This window comes from Strigops habroptila, chromosome 14 (assembly GCF_004027225.2).
Source record: "Strigops habroptila isolate Jane chromosome 14, bStrHab1.2.pri, whole genome shotgun sequence".
NCBI classification, from domain to species: Eukaryota; Metazoa; Chordata; class Aves; order Psittaciformes; family Psittacidae; genus Strigops; species Strigops habroptila.
Window position 1 is genome coordinate 3334520 of NC_044290.2, and position 12445 is coordinate 3346964.

The 12445-nt window shown below is 53.4% G+C and overlaps 1 long non-coding RNA gene and 1 other non-coding gene across 3 annotated transcripts; both read left to right on the top strand.

Moving 5' to 3' along the window:
• The first annotated feature begins 1961 nt into the window (after positions 1-1961).
• LOC115616800 lies at positions 1962-5478 on the top strand. 2 transcript variants are annotated; one of them, XR_003994405.1, is made up of 3 exons: positions 1962-1997; positions 2407-2487; positions 2713-5478. It is a non-coding gene; the product is annotated as an uncharacterized LOC115616800 (long non-coding RNA). The 2 variants fall into 2 exon arrangements; XR_003994404.1 differs by lacking the exon at positions 1962-1997 and having other exon boundaries at positions 2364-2487.
• LOC115616870 lies at positions 2533-2711 on the top strand. Its single transcript, XR_003994426.1, has one exon.
• Positions 5479-12445: the final 6967 nt, after the last annotated feature.

Here is a 12445-nt window from a genome sequence, read left to right on the forward strand (position 1 = left end):
GGAAAAAACCCCAAAATTACTGAGCATTACCAAATCCAACATTAAACCAGCAACCCATGAAAACCTGGGCTATGCTGGGAGAGGGAAATATCCCTCAGTTTGTGATCACTGGTCAAGGGGCAGAAGGAAAGGGCTTTGTACCCATAGAGTGCAGAAGCAGGTTTTGTAAAGTCAGCTCCTTGGCTCTGCACGTATTATGCTTTCATTCATCCCTTCACATCCCAGTTCTGTGTGTAAAACGGGGATCGTGACCTCTGATTCCACAGGGGCTGGAAAGACGTTCATTGGCATTTGTAGAACGCTCTGCCTGTATATTTAGAAGCAGAAATAAAATCACACGCAAATGAACAGTTCAGTATTCAGAGCAGGCTCCGAGCCACGCACAGGCAGCACGGCATCAGCTAATGGGAGATCAGAGCATTGAATTACCTGCTCAGCCATCGGGGCTGATCCGCCCTCACACAGCATGGGGCCAGGCCGGTGGGAGGAGGAGTTGTCATTCAAGCCCCTCTCTTGGCTGTGCCAGCACCAAGAGGCCACATTGAGGTTTTATGGATGACCCAAGAGCCAGGGTTTATGCTAGCAGCTTTACCAGCTGCTCTCCCCATCCAGGTTTACTTATATGACTTAGACCTCTACGTATAAAAGGTCTTCTAAAATGCGTTATTGCAGAAATGAAACTAAGGGCTTATTCATTTTGGACGAGCCACCAGGGAGAAAGCTATTGCACGCATGTTTAAAGTGTTTTTCTTCTGTTCGGCTATTTATACCAAAATGCCTTGGAGGGAAAGTTGTGATTAAATTCATGCGTGAGATACTTTTGTTCATGCTGGAAAGCCTTTCTCGCTCAGCCAGGAGCAGAGCTGTCAGAGCCACTGAAAGCAAAGCACAAGTCAGCGTGAACTGCCTGGAACCCTAGAATCAACTATGTTGATTTTTGTCAACTATGATGACCTTTAAGCTCATCCAGTCCAACCGCTCCCCAGCACTGCCAAGGCCACCACTAACCCATGGCACTGAGGCCTCGGCTACACGGGGTGTGAACACTTGCAGGGACGGTGACTCCAGCCCTGCCCTGGGCAGCCTGTTCCAATGCCTGAGCACCCTCTGGGGAAGGAATTGTTCCTCATCTCCACCTAAACCTCCCCTGGTGCAGCTTGAGGCCGTTTCCTCTTGTCCCATCCCTTGTTCCTTGGGAGCAGAGACCACCCCCTCCTGGCTCCATCCTCCTGTCAGGCAGTTGCAGAGAGCGAGAAGGTCCCCCCTGAGCCTTCTCTTCTCCAGACTAAACCCCCCCAGGTCCCTCAGCAGTTCCTCATCACACTTGTGCTCCAGGCCCCGCACCAGCTCCGGTGCCCTTCTCTGGCCCTGCTCCAGCACCTCAATGTCTCTCTTGGAGTGAGGGGCCCAGAACTGACACAGGATTTGAGGTGCAGCCTCACCAGTGCCCAGCACAGGGGGACAGTCACTGCCCTGGCCCTGCTGCCGCACTGGTGCTGATACAGGCCAGGATGCTGGTGGTTTCTTGGCTGCCCGGGCACAAGCTGCTCATGTTGGAAACCCACCAGCAGACCAGACCTCGGGACTGGCTCTGTTGGCGCCGCTTCGGCTTGGGCCAAGAGCCGCCCCCGAGCGCCCGTGTGCCGAGGTCTCACCTTTGGGGGACACAAACAGAACCCCGCGACCTGCTCCCCGAGCCCGGCCGCCTCCGTGTGTCCCACTCCCCCGGGACACCCCCCCCTCCCCGGGCCTGGGCCCTCGCCGCGGCCGCCTCACGGTGCCCGGGACCCCGATCCCCGCCCTGCGGGCCCGGGGCGGCACCGGCGGGGCAGGAGCCGGGGGGAGCCCGGCTCGGGCCCTGCCGTTGTCATAGCGACGGCTCCGGGCGCCGCTGGCCCTTTAAGGCAGTGCTGGGAGGACCGCGGGAGGCCGGAAGTGGTTGCGCAGCGCTCTGAGTTCCGCTGCGTCTCTGTGGAGTTGAGGCCTTTCTGTTTCCGGTTGTGAGGGGCCTCGTGGCGGGCGGCGGCGCGGGCAGGGCCGGAGCCGGGGCCGGGTTGGGGTGTTGGGATGCAGCGGGGGTTGGGGACGTGCGGGAGGTTGGGGGCAATGTGGGGGAATCGGGTGTGGGGAGGGGGCTAGCGGGAGGCCTGGGGGGCGGTGGGGTGCAATGGGGGCCGGGGGGCAGCCCATGGGGTTCGGTGTGGGGGTCGCAGTTGAAGGGGGCGGTAGGAGAGCTGCGGGGCTGGGGAAAGGGACAGGCTGGGTTGTGGTCCCTCTGTGGGAGGTGCTGAGCCCGCACGGGGGGTGCAGGGCTGGATGGGGGATGCAGCGAAGCGGGGGGGAGTTTGTCTCATGGCGGGGGGGTGCTCAGACCGGCGCTATCTGTTTTTCCGTGATTCTCTGCAGGACTCTCAGCCCCCGAGAGGCCACAGCCCCGAGCGGGGATGGCGGGTGGAGACATTGGCACCGAGTGCTGCCATCCCTGAGGTGAGGGAGAACCCCGGGCTGGGGGGGGAGGCAGGAGGGGTGTGCCAGGGCTGGGGGAGGGCTGCTGGGCAGCGGGGCCAGCGGGTCCCTCCTCGTACCAGCCAGCCTGCCCTGTGCCCAAGATCAGCTCCCGGGCGGGCTCCCTGCGGGGTCCCTCCTGTGCAGTAACAGGTGTGAGCATTCATGCAGCGTTTTGATGGTCATGTATGATACTGCAAACAACAGATCCCCCAGGCCCGGGCCAAGCAGCTTTACAATCAGGTGGTTTAATGCATATTGAACCTTATCTTGGAAATCACCTAGAACAGTGAAACTGATCCTGTGCTTCCTTTGCAGGTGAGTTGCACAGGTGTGAAAACCAGAACTTAGCCGTGTTGCTCATACATTTTCCACCTGATTTATCACTAGATATTATTTTAGTTCCAAAACTTCGTCCTTCCACAACATAGGGACTACTGATGTGGTTTCTTTACTCAAGCAAATCGTATGGCTTTGCTGGAAGTGGTACTACGCTCTTTTGTACATCTGTGGTTTTCTTTACTGTTTGGTTTTTCTCCTACAGCTGGGCTCACAGCTCAGAAGCACATAGGAAGGGGAGTGGGGGAGATGTGTGCTGTGATCCTGGCTGCTGACAAAAATGCTTTGCCAAACAAAAACCCAAACCCAAAAAGCACTTTTCCTGCTTGGTGGTGGCGTTTGGGTGATGTGGCTCACAGCAAGGTCACCCCAGGTGATTGCTGCTCTACAACTGAGGAGCTGTCAGACAGTGGGAGGAGGAAGGTGCTTCTTAACCCAGCTTTGCCATCAGACTGTTTTGTGTGTGATGTGTCAGTGATCTCAGAGCTCTCTTGGTGCAGTTTGGGATAAAATGAATGAATATTTCAATGGGAGACCCTCCCTGCTCCCAGTCCCAGCAAAGCTTTTCCTTTGCTCTCCTTGACCTATCTGTGAGCAAAGTTAACCCAATAAAAGCAGCAAGAACAAGCTGAGGAGAGAAAACTAAATCACCTAGCATTAATGAAGTTAGGGAAAGGTTGGGAGGAAGGACTGTGTAGTTTTGGGGAGGGAAACCCAACTTTTCTGCCCCTTTTCCATCCCCACCTTAGTGGCTTTGTTTTGTGGGAGAGCTCTGCTGTGCTGTACAGACCACAGCATGCAGAGTGGCCACGCAGGAGCTGCCAGATGTTGTGTTTCCAGTGGGATCTTAAAACCAGGGACGAGCACTGCACACCAGCAGCACCTGAGCCAGAAGGATGCGATTGATGTGTCTGTCTTGGGAGCCGTAATACGCTGTTACTGTCCAGTTTCATGCTGGTTTAACCAGATGTGTGAAATTAAGCTCCCTGATAAGTTTAATGAGGTGGTAACTCCGGAGCCTGATGGTTTAAGGAGCTCCCTGTTAATTCTTTGTGTCAGTCCTCTTGTTCATCAGGTGGTGAGTATTTTCCACCTGATGTCTCACCCTGCTGATGGTGCCAGGGTAACCACAACAGCATGAAGTCTGGTTTTGAAGGAACACTAAGTTCATAATGTGCCTCCTCTGCAGAACTGAAGCAGTGTCGCTGGTTTGGGACCCTCTGGTGCCAGACCTGAGTGCTGTGTGGCTGTGACACAACACTCTGACCCAGTACAAGCTCACTTTGCAAACTCTCATTTGCTCAGACCAGCCCAGGAGGTGAATGCTGTGCCCACAGGCTTTCTGCTGGCCACACAGCTGATCTCCTTCTCTCAGCATGAAGCAGGATAAGCTCTGGGCTATGGGTTACAGCCATTCCTGCAGGAATGCAGTCATGTTCCATGCCTGGTATGATCTGTCACATTTTCCTGTGACACCACAGGCTTCAGAGTAGCTTCCCCCCAGCTGGAAAGGGGATGGTGCCAAGGGTGGTGGTTGGCACTGGTGGAAGTTTTCATGGTAGAAATGCTATCAGGAAGGATTTTAAGGAAAGCTGGGGGTGGGATGCTGCTGTTTCAGTTGATGCTGATCCAGAGAAAATGGGTCTGTAGGGCAGTGATCTCCAGCTCAGTGGATTTGTACCTCACACCCTGAGTGGTGACATCTGCTGCACTGAGCGAAGCTGGGCTTTGTTCACCAGATGCAGACACATGGCTTGAATTTGTAACCAGTTCTCCCTTTCTGCTTTGTCTCTTGATGTTGAGCTGACCTGGGCAGAGCTGCCTGGCAGTCTCAGCCTGCAGCTGAACACATTTCACCTGTGTACTGCTGCGGACTGACATCCTTTGTTCAGTTTGTTATTTGAACAAGTGTTTCTCTTTCACTAATTTTGCTCTTCCCTGGGTTACACATTGGTATATTCAGCCACAGGGGCTGTCAGAACAAAGCATGTGGAGCCCTAGATAGAATCACAGGGTTATCGCATGGTTTGGGTTGGAAGGGACCTTAAAGCTCATCTAGTCCCAACCCCTGTGTATGGGCAGGGCAAGTGTGATTGCGAATATCCTGATCGTAGTTACACCCAGAAAATGAGCTGTATTTACCTTTTAAATGGAAAATTTGTGAATGTTATTATATTTAAAACGTTTCAGGTTTTTGCTAAAGGAGGGAAAGGTTGAGTGTAACTATCTCATAAGCTTGAAGAATCTTAATTTTTAAAACAAAGTTATTTGACTGAGGATTTTCCTGTCAACTAGCTTTCAAACTAACGTGTTTTCTCATGTCCATTAACATATGACCACTTGCAGGAGGGCCCTGGGCCAGGAGCTGTTCGTGACAGCCTGGTGGGATCTGACTTCCCCGTGTCCACACTGAGCACCTCTGACACCCATGCCCAGCTTCCCTGCACTGTATTTGCTGTGTCTGAACACCGTGGTGGTTTATTTTCAGGTGCCTGGACCAGAAGATCCATTCGCAGGATGGTGAGAGCACTGCTTTTGCAGTTTGGTTACAGCTGTGTGGTCTTTTTAGGTAATAGAAAGTCCTTTTGCTTAGCTAGATGGTAAGCACGAATAAAATCCAGTTCTCAAAGTTGACTTCTTCAGATTTAATACTTGCGAGTGTGTGTGAACAAAGCAGAAACGTTTTTAACGTGCTGCAAGTGTGAATCCAGGCAAGTGGGTGTGTAAAGCTGCTGCACTGACACTTGTGACTTGTGCCTGGGGCAGACAGGCTCAAGGTGTGTGGTGCTGGCTGGATGTGCTCTGGGGATCTGGAGGGGCAATTCACTCGAGTTCAGCAGTGCTGGAGGGTTCGGGAGCATCTCCTCAGTGTACCAAGCTCTCATCCCCAGTAGAGGGTGTGGAGCTCCATGGAATGGTTTGCCTTCACTGAAACGGGAAAATGGGAGACTCAGATCAGATGTACGGGGAGCAGGGCCGTGGTGGGATTAGGTTCTTGCTGAAGATCCTGCTCTGTGCCTTGGCAGCAGCCCAGCGTGTGCATTACACAACCATCAGCTTGCCCTGGGTGCAGCCAGAAATTGCTCATCAGCAATGTGTGTGTGTGTGTGCCCAGGGAGGCAGCTCTGCTGCAGGTTTGACACAGTTCGTACCCGCCTCCATCGGGATACCTGGAAGAGGTTGCTTGGAGGGTTCACTTGCACATGTAAAGTTCCCTTCTGCCTGCAGAGTAAAATGTACCCTTGCTGACAGCAAGTAGTAGTCTCTCACTTGCACTGTAGAAAGCTCCTCGACTCCTTCCTCAGGTAGAGGGAATTTCCACTTCATCTACAGCTCTCTTAGGCTGAGCCTGAGGCCGGTGTGGTGTGAAATGTGGTGAACTCACACTGCTTGCTGGGTGTGTGTGTTCCCTGTGCTTAGCCCTCTTAGAAGTGCAGCAGAAGCTGCTCAGCCCATGGTGGTCACACTGGCTCCTTGGCCAAGTACAGGGCTTCTTCTTCACTAAATTTTGCCTCTGAGTGTCAGTTAAGAACAAATTCCTGAGCAGATCCAAACCCAGCAATGCTGGCTTTGCTCCAGCACTCGCCGTGCTTGAGAAGAGGAACCCAAAGGAGAGATGGGCAACTTTGTGAACACGGGATTGCTGCAGGTTGAGATGTGGAGTGTAGGGTCCTCTTGGGCTGCTGGTACCAGGTGGGGCCGTGGACATTTTGGAGCTCAGTCCTTACATCCAAGAGGGGAGCAGTTCTTGCCTGAAGGATGGTGTCTGTTACTGGGGGGTGTTGGGGTGGAGACTGGCTGGAGAGCGATGGGGAGGCAGCTGAAATGGGGTGGTGCTCGTGGGGCTGAAGGTGAGGAGGTGAGGGGGTTCCTGTGGGAAGGACACTCCTGCAATGCCTTTAGTGCCTTTGTTTTGTTTCCAAGGAAATCTTACATCTTTTTGACCTTGTGGCTTCTGCAGAAATAATAATGTTCTCTCAGGAGGCTTTAATTCCGAATGGGTCAGCAAGGAGCAGGTCTCTCCCTTTAAGAAAAATGAGCTTTTCCCCAGCTTATCCTGGGGTATATTGTGTCTGGATACGGTCCTATGCACATGATTGCCAAGCATGGTCCCCAGCCCATCCTGGTGCCTCTCCTGGGGTCTTGCTGTGAAAACAGTCCGTAGCTAAAGTTATTACTTGCACTAGAAGCACTGTTACAGTAAAAGCCTCCTCGGGCTGACAGGTACAGGCAGGACCCAGCCTCTGTCAGCTTGATGTGCTGAGGTTTCTGCTTGACCCACATGCAAAGTGGATTAGAGATTGTAAAGAACCTTCATTTGAGGAAAGCACAACCCACCTACAAGTGGGTCAGTTGGATATTTGGGGCTGTGTAACTTGCAAATCATGCTTAAGGTTCTTATTTATCAGCTGGGGTGACCCAAATTGCATTGTGAAAGTGGCTTGTGCCCATCTGGAGCAGCATGCTGCATCCCCTGTCCCCAGTTGCTTATTCCAGAGCCTCTTGTAGCCTTAGCAAGATTTGTGTGCCCAAGTTTGCTTCCCAGTTGCCCCTTTGGTTTTCCTACAACAGGAAGCTGCTGTGAGCCTCTGACATAGCAACAGAGAATTTAGTGCCAAGCCAGAGGAGGCAAACGTCCCAGTCAGTCAGTTTTGGTATGGAATCCATGTTTTCAAGCCTGTGCTGTTTTACTAGGTTTGCTTACTAACTGGGCAGAATTAATCCCCACTGTGGTTAGCTCCAGGCTCTCCCAGAAGGGAAATGGTTTTAAACCCTGTGGTCAACAAGGTGCTTGTCCCCCTTTTCCTCACTGCTCTTGCCTGTGTGAAGGTGGGCAATGGCAAACAGCTTGTCTTTTCTGTCAGTGTGAGGTCTCGCATCCCCAACAGGTTGGTGTTGGGCAATGTGAGAGCAGCTGCGAGCCCTGCATGTGCTGCAGAGGGACCAAGGAGAGGTGCTGAGGGTGCTGGTGGGTGTCCATGTGTAAGCTGCACCCAAACATGTCTGGCCCTGAACCACTGCATTGCCCCAGCTCTCCAAGCACACACCATTTGATTTCCACCCCAGCTGTGGAGGAGGTTGTGCTCCAAGTGCTCTGGCCACCACTGTGGCTCCGTGTTTTTGCGAACAACCTCTCCAAGCATGAGTAATTGTTTGGAGGAGCCTCGTCCACCACTTGCACCCTGTGCCCTGCGATAAGGTCGAGCCGTGCACTTGTTCGTGCCGGAGCCGTTCCTTCCTGCGTGGTAAGAATAGCTCATCTGGGGAGCACATGAGTCCCCAGAGCAATGAGTTATCTGCTTGGACCCACTCCCTGCGAGCCGAGAGGAAGCGTGCTTTGTCGGAGCAAGGCTTTGCTTGCTGAGGGAAGGTTGCTCTTTGGCAGGTCACAGCCCTGGTGGCCCTTCAGGAGCTGTCTTACCCTGCCCTGGAGCAGCGCAGTGCCTTCCCTCCCCACAGAGCCCCGTGTAGCCACAGGGTCTCTCCAGCTCTGTCAGCCTCCGAATGGATGGGAGCACTGACCGCCCTGCTGCAGCACCCGTCCTGTTCTTCCAGCCCCAGGCAGCTCAGCTCCCTTCTGCTCTTCCCTTATGCTCTTGGGTCCCTGTTTCCCAGCACATGGGGTTTCCACTGCTCGTTTCACCCTGTGCCCTAACACAGTGCCTCTGGCTGCTCCAGGATATGGGAACAGGAGCTGCTCTGGCAGGAAGGGAGCTGCAGCACTTACCATGCCCAGCTCAGGCTGGCTGTTCTCCTCACAGGGAGCTGATACAGCTCACTCAGCTGTTGCTGGATTAAGGAGCTAAGGATTAAGGACCACTGAAGGTCCTGGTGGGTGCTGGGTGAGCTGGACCTCTGCCTTTTGGCAGCATCAAGCCCTTACATCAGCTCTGCAGGCTGAGGAGCTACAGGCTCTGCTTGTTCTGGCCTGCTGCCTGTGCACAGCTTTCTCAGTTCCTCCATTGCTGACGGGTGAGCTCATGCTCGGCACATCTGCGGCTTTTGGGGAAAAGTTCTGCCCGTTGTGTTTTTGTGGAGAGATTGGGATTCATCCTGCAACATAAACCCAGGGCACTGAGCACAGACACTGCTTGCAATCATTTGCTTCGAGCCACACAACTGGGCTTTTTAATGACTTCTCAGTAACTCTTTCTGCAGGGGAAAATCCTACTGGATTCAAGGGGCTGGAGATAGCGCTGAAGGTGAGATCAGCCCTGAGCTCTGCCAGCATCAGGTCCCTGCTGAAGCTGCCCACCAGCACTCCCCGGGGCAGCAGCTCTGCAGCGATGCAGCTTCATCACAGAAATGGGTTTATGTGCACTGAATGCAGGATGGCAGCATCGGGGCACTTGGGCTTTGGGAAATACTGTCTTTTCTGACATGCAGCTGATTCCTCCTGGCAGAAAAGTGTCCCAGCCCGCGGCAGGGCTGTGATACCATTGCCATATGTGAGATGGCATGGTAGCATCCATGGGGAATGACTTGGCTTTTCAGCCTATTTGAATGCCTAATGTCTTTCATGAGAAGTAAAGCTTCAGGTCAGGACTCCTGGACCAGGATGCTAATTCTCTATAATAACTTTATTTCTTCCATAACAGAATAAAAGGAAAATTAAAGAAAAAGCCTTTCCACCAGGGAGCTCTGGTTGCAGGTGCAGTAAAGCAGCAAGTGCCCTCTCTGCTGTGCCTGCAGACATCAGTGTTAATGGATAGTGCCACACACAGCTCCGCCACCCGCCAGCACATCCTGATAAGGTTTGTGCTTGATAAAGTCTGTATAACCTGCTGGGCCAGGGCAGCCACATTCATCATCTTTTCAGACTAATCAGGATCTGCCAAATGGAAAAGGAGGAAAATCAGTTTAACAGAAGCTGGTGTGGGCTGTTGGGCTACTCTGGGCAAAATTGAGTGCCAGGCTGATGGCTTTTGCTTGGCTGGAGCAGGCACTGCATCTGTGCCATCCAAATGCTGTCATGGAAATGTCTTCAGATCCAGAGGCCCAGCTTGAATTAGGGGGTGAACCATTCCCTCCTCACCAGAAGGCAGGGAGGACAAGCCAGAGCCAGCCTCCTCCCCTCATTTTCCACATCAAATTAGTCCTCCAGGCTGAATAATTGTTTTCTCTTCCAAGCAAGTTTTAAGGGGAGGGGAGTTGTTTTTATCGATGGGATGAGGGTTCTCCTCCTAAGAAGTGAATCCTGATCACAGAGCTCCAGTGTGGCTGCCTCCTGTGAGTCCCCAGGCTGGAAGATGCTGCTTGGGTACAGGAAGGTTGGGGCATCGTGATGCTGTGAGTGTTTCTTCCTATAGTCCTTGATTCTGAATTCAGTGCTCTCGAATTACAGCTTCTTCCTTTAAAGTTTATGCAAAAAGAGAAGAAAACCTACCCCAAACCCTCTGAATTTGGCCTGATTTGGGTTTTTTGGTGTTGGAATTTCCTGTGGAATAGAAAACCTGGGACTGGCTAAAAGGTCATAAAAGGTGTGTGGAAGTAAACCCTGCAGCTTTGTGGAGCTCCCCTGGTTGTGCTGGGATCTGTTTTGTGCTCTCACCTGGCTTGTTTGTTTTTAACTGCTCTGTGCACAATGTTCTTGATTTAAAGTATGTGCCCTGTTCCCTGAGCAAGAGGGCAGCCCCTTGGGACTGAGCGGGTAAAGGAGCTGGTGGCTCCTGCAGCACAGAGGGGTGTGGAGCATGAAACCTTGCAGGTGTCCGGGAGCAGAGGATGGATGAAAGTGCCATTCCCCTGGCCATGGGATGGACTAAAATAGCTGCTCTGTGAGACACCTAATGCTGAGCATTGTTCCTCCTAGGCAGAAAGTAAAAGAGCAATTTGTGCCTTTGGCCACCCATGGGAGCTTGGCTCGCACCCATTTTACAGATGGGCAAAGCAAGGTGTGTGTGGTCTGGCCGGTGGGTCCCTCTTGTGCGGGCACAGAGCAACCAGCTGCTGTTTCTGGTGCTTTCTGTGGGCAGGGGGCCTGAGGCAGGGTGAGGGGCAGCAGCTCTGTGGACGCAGGGAGGGGACAGGTCCGAGCCCCAGGACAGGGAGGCCAGTGGGACCACCAGTGCCCTGAGCCCTCCTGCGAGATTCTCCATCCAAGGGTGGTGTTGCAAACTGTGACCTGGCTGAATGGGCTCCATGTGAGTTAACTCAGGGGCAAACACACACACAGTGCTCGCAAGCCGAGGGCTGAGCAGAGCCAGGGTCACAGCCGAGCCATGGCGGGTGGTTCCACGCTGGTGCCCAGCACAAGCATCCTGTGCTCAGCCAAGCCCAGGAGGGATGACGGAAGGTAGGTCAGAGACCGACTGTCGCCTCCGGTGCCAGATCCTGGTACAAAGCCAGCAGCAGAGCAGCAGCCAGGGTCGTAACCCAGCCAAGCAAATCCTCCATGAGCTGAGCATGAAACGGATGTTTGCGTGTGCAAGTGAGAAACAATGAGGAAGGAGGCGGAAGTGTTTGCATACGCAGCCATGTTTTACCTCAATGCAGACAGGACAAACCCTGCGCGCCAGGGCTGGGCTGGGAGGAAAGCCAGACCCCACAGAAGGGGAGCAGGTCCTCAGTGGGCAGGGGAGATGCCAAGGTAGGACAAGACTCTGAGCAAAGGGGAAAACTGCTTTGACCTCCCCAGCACATCCCAGCAAGACCCTTGCTGTGGAGGTGGCTTCTCACTGAGCCCTCAGCCCCTGTAGATGTGAGGCCACATTGTTCCTCCTCCGGGTCAGTCCTCAAGAGCCAGCCAGGATCCAGCGCTGTGTAGCCACACAGCTGGCCGTGCTTGGAGACCACCTTCTGTTCTCCCCTCCTTTGCTCCTGCATTGTGCTTGGGCTGGAAACACTTTGAGGTGTGCGCCTGGCAGGCTGGACCTGCTTGAGCTGGGACAGTGATCGGTTAACGCTGTCAGCGTGTTATGCAAAGCGTTGAACTTTGCTTTGTCAGAAGAGGAAATGTCTGTACTTCTGCTCTGCTTTGTACTGGAATTGAAAGCATGGGGCTGTGGCTGCTTCTGCAAGGTAAACAGCTGGAGAGCTGCCTGGTTCCCACCTTTCCTTCCCTCTCCAACTGTTAAAGAGGCTTCAGCAGCTCTCTTAAAGTGTGACATCTGGGAATAGTGCCAGAGACCATCGGTCCAGCCCAGATCCTTCCGCTCGGCATCACCCAGCCTTTGCTAAAGGTTCGCCTCTGCTAAGAGGCTGCTCTTCGCTGCTCCCTTTGGGAGCTGGTTTTAGGTCTTGCTGTAATATTGGTCTTCCTTCAGCAGCAGACAGTCCTGCATTTCCTGCTGGAGGGACAGCCGGTGGGTCTCACTGCCCCACTCCTGGGAAGGGACAAGGCTGGGCTGGATTCAGCCTGAGCATCACTTGGGCCCTTCATTCCCCCCATGGCAGGGGTTGATTTCAATCACTGTGCTGTGAGGATGAAGGGAGGGGGCAATCAAAGAAAGCTTAAAAATAGGTATTTTTTTAAGCTGTAGCTAAGAAAGCTGCCATGGCTCCAAGTTGGACCTTCCAGCCAGAGGTAAGCACGCTTCATTTGACAGCTATTTCTTCAATATTTAAATAGCTGCCTGGAATAAACTGAATGCTTCTGAGT